The following is a 3,585-nucleotide window of genomic DNA, read 5'->3' as shown; positions in this document are numbered from 1 at the left end:
TTTCTGAATATCTGGGGCCGACTGAGTTACAAAAGCTAGATTAATTGCCTGCCTGTTCGCTGGAGTGTCTGGGTCAATTGGAGTGTACGTGCGGTAAGCCTCCAGTAAACGCTCCAGGAAAGCAGAGGGGGATTCCTCAGGCCCTTGTAGGACCTCGCTTACCTTGCTCAAATTGGTAGGCTTGCAAGTGGCTCCCCTAAGGCTGGCCAGGAGATGCTGACGGTAGTTGGGAAGAGCTTCCCTACCTCCGGTGGAATTCAATTCCCATTTGGGACGGGAGATGGGGAGTTGTGCTTCAACTCGGGCCTGTTGTTGGTCGTCAATAAGCCCCTTAGTTCCCCCCAGCACTGACCGAATAGCGTGTCTTCTAATTCTTTCTCATTCCTCGGATGTGAACAGAGCCTGTAAAAGTTGCTGACAATTATCCCAGGTGGGGTCATGGGTATTAAACACAGACTCAAGGAGGGAGATTAGGGCTTGTGGCTTCTCAGAGCTCCTTTAATTCCATATTTATCTTCCTGCTCAGGGGAAAAAGCCAATTTAAAGTTAGTGAGAAAACAGTCCAATGGGGTATTTTTGGAGCTCGATCCTCCCATCTTGTTCCTAGGAATGAATGTAAAGTTAACACTCAACAGACAGGACACAGACAAGACACACAGGCGCCACACAAAAAGAACCTAGATTCCACCCGGAGTCCTCGTCAGGGCCGGGGTCAGGGGAGGCTTCCCGGCTCGTCAGCCACCTCTTATCCTGACATCACATGGTTGCAACCGATTCAAATCTTACCTCCGGAGGCTTTTCAGGTCTATGTCTGAGAATCTCCTGCTGGATACTCCCGGAGCATGAACAGCCAAGAGGCCTTCACCATGCTGGGCTCAGTAGCTCAGCGAGGCTCCAGGAGCTTGTCCTGCGACAGAGAATCTCGGCCGGATTTACAGTTCCCACCTGGGGATCTCGCTGGGGCCTCCAAGATGTAAGACTCGTGTCTCACTTTTACTCCTGGAGCGTGAACAGCCAAGAGGCCTTCACGATGCTGGGCTCAGCAGCTCAGCGAGGCTCCAGGAGCTTGTCCGATAGCGAGAGTCACCCAGGAAGGAACACACCAGGCAAGTTGGCTAATAGACCTTTATTAGTCTGGCCAGACGGCACTCCCCAAGCCAAGTAGCTCAGAGAGGCGGCCAGCTAAGAAACAGAGGCCATTTTATATAGGGCTGAAAAGGGGGGTTTACACTTAAAACTTACAGGAAAAGGACAAAGGCAAAGAGTCAGTTGATCTGAGCTAGTGGTCGTCATGTACTAATGATCAGCAGAGTGATTATCCATTGTTCCATTTGCAACCTAGATCATCATAAAGTTCAGAACATTCAGACTACAGGCATGCAAGGAGTGGCGTGACCTGCCTTGGGTCTCTGTGTTCACTACAGTTTCTACCTAGTTTCCTAGCTACTTCAAAACAGCCACCTAACAATTCACAATTAATCATTAGTTATCCTGTAAGGGATGGAGGGGGAGCGACAGTCTCTAGGTTGTTTGCTGATCAAGATGGAGTCGCTCTGGTTCAGCCAGGCTCCCACATTAGCAGCCTTCCTTCCTTAACTTCCCTTCAAGTGTGTTTGCCCAGATCTATACCTGCAATCAAATTAGGTTGAGGACATAAAAATAGACTCTAGAAGCTAAGCCCTGAGCAGCACACTAGTGCCTTGCAGCCTTGCTGTGGGTGGAGCAAGCAGCCCACCACTCACACTAACACACAGCAGGCCAGACCCTGTGGACTGTGGGTCCAAGCTTCCTCCTCCTCGAAAGTGGCCGAGGAGGAGACCCTTAGCTCCAGGATCTCAGGAGGGGAGTGGGTCCTCAAGGGTTCCAGAGGCACCTATTCATGAGCCTCCTCATGGCCCCTGTGACCTCCTTGTTCCTCAGAGTGTAGACAAAAGGGTTGAACATAGGGGTGACAACTGTGTAGAAGACAGCAATGATTTGGTCTGAGTCTGGAGAGGAGAATGCCTCAGGCCTCAGATAAGCCACAGTCACAGTCCCAAAAAAGAGAATGACCATAGACAGATGGGAGGAACAGGTAGAGAAGACTTTTTGACGACCCTGGGCTGTTGCTACTCCAAGAATGGTGGCAAGAATACAACAATAGGAAGCCATGACCAGCAAGAAAGGAGTCAGGACAAAGGCTATAGTGATGGCAAGGTCACCCACTTCACCCCTGAAGGTGCTCCCAGTAGCCAGTCTCAGCACAGGTAGGAGTCACACAGGAAGTGGTGGATGGTGTTGGCACCTCGGAAGGGCAAGGTGAAGATGCAGATGGAGTGAGTGGTGCCAGTGATGATGCCCATGAGGTAAGAGGCCCCCACCATGCAGTTACAGCCTCCCTGGTTCATCAGGGTGGTATAATGCAGTGGCCGGCAGATGGCAGCATAGCGGTCGTAGGCCATGGCAGTGAGCAAGCAGCACTCAGTGACCCCAAAGCAGGAAAAGAAATATAGCTGGGTGAAGCAGCTGGCAAGTGGGATGGTGGGGTGGGTGGACCGGAGATCAGTCAACATCCTGGGCACGACGGTGCTGGTGTAGAGGATCTCGACCAGGGAGAAGTGGTGAAGGAAGAAGTACATGGGGGAGTGGAGGGCGGGGTCAGCCAGTGTGAGGACGATGATCAGGGAGTTGCCCAGCAAGGTGACCAGGTAGATGCAGAGCACCCCCCAAAACAGGGGGACCTGGAGGGAAGGAAAACCTGAGAACCCCAACAGAATAAACTCAGTCACTGCTGTGCCATTGTCACCAACCATGTCCCCAAACCCAGACTTATAATAAGGAGCTAGAGAAGGTCTCACACAGCACCAGGAGGCAACCAGGGAAAGACAAGCACTTTGGCAAGAAAAGTGTGGTAATATTCACAAGAATGTCCTAGTTCTCAAAATTAGGATGGAGTATCACCTGGTCTGGTGGTGACTTCTTCCCAGAAAAGTACTGCAGAGCAGAAGAATAAGAAAAATGGCAGATTTTCCTGGGGGCTGGGACTGGTGAACACCAGGATTTTTTCCCCCAGTCATCCAGCCAACTAGGGGCTGGTTTCTATGAGTAAAGAGCTGGGAATGGAAGGAGAGCTCCACTTAAGTAAGGGCTAAGAATATGAAAAGAAAATAAGGGCCAAGCAGAGTAAATGAAGCTGGCAGAAGGAGACAGGAATAAAAACGAATCGATTGTGAAGCAAAGAAGGAAAGGGAATGAGACAGCAACAGCACAGAAGAGAAAGAGACATAAGATCAAGCATCACAGTGAGATGTCCTGTGGGGCTTTTACTTGCACAGAGGTCCCCAAGGCTCTCAGAATGCCTCTCCCCATCCGTTCATCACAGCGGCTCAATCTCCCCAGAGCCTGATTCCCAGAGCAGAGGGGAGGGAGGGGAATCAGATAAGGGAAGATGAAGAATGGGGGAGGAAGTGGTTTCCACTTGCCACATCAGAGTGTTTAAATTCTTGCTGGCAGGCCTGGGTCTGGAGTGTCCTGGCATGAGTCCAGGGCCCCTCCACTGGGCTGGAAGGGAGCTGGGCTCATAAACTCAGTGTTCTAATTTCCTGG

General features: G+C 51.1%; 1 pseudogene; it reads right to left on the bottom strand.

The window, feature by feature from the left end:
* Positions 1-1,854: 1,854 nt before the first annotated feature.
* LOC104876667 lies at positions 1,855-2,792 on the bottom strand (annotated as a pseudogene).
* Between the last annotated feature and the right edge of the window lie 793 nt (positions 2,793-3,585).

Source organism: Fukomys damarensis, unplaced genomic scaffold, assembly GCF_012274545.1.
Source record: "Fukomys damarensis isolate Sample0158 unplaced genomic scaffold, DMR_v1.0_HiC HiC_scaffold_15, whole genome shotgun sequence".
NCBI lineage: Eukaryota > Metazoa > Chordata > Mammalia > Rodentia > Bathyergidae > Fukomys > Fukomys damarensis.
Note: the sequence above shows the minus strand (reverse complement) of the source record. Positions and strands in the feature narration are given on the sequence as shown.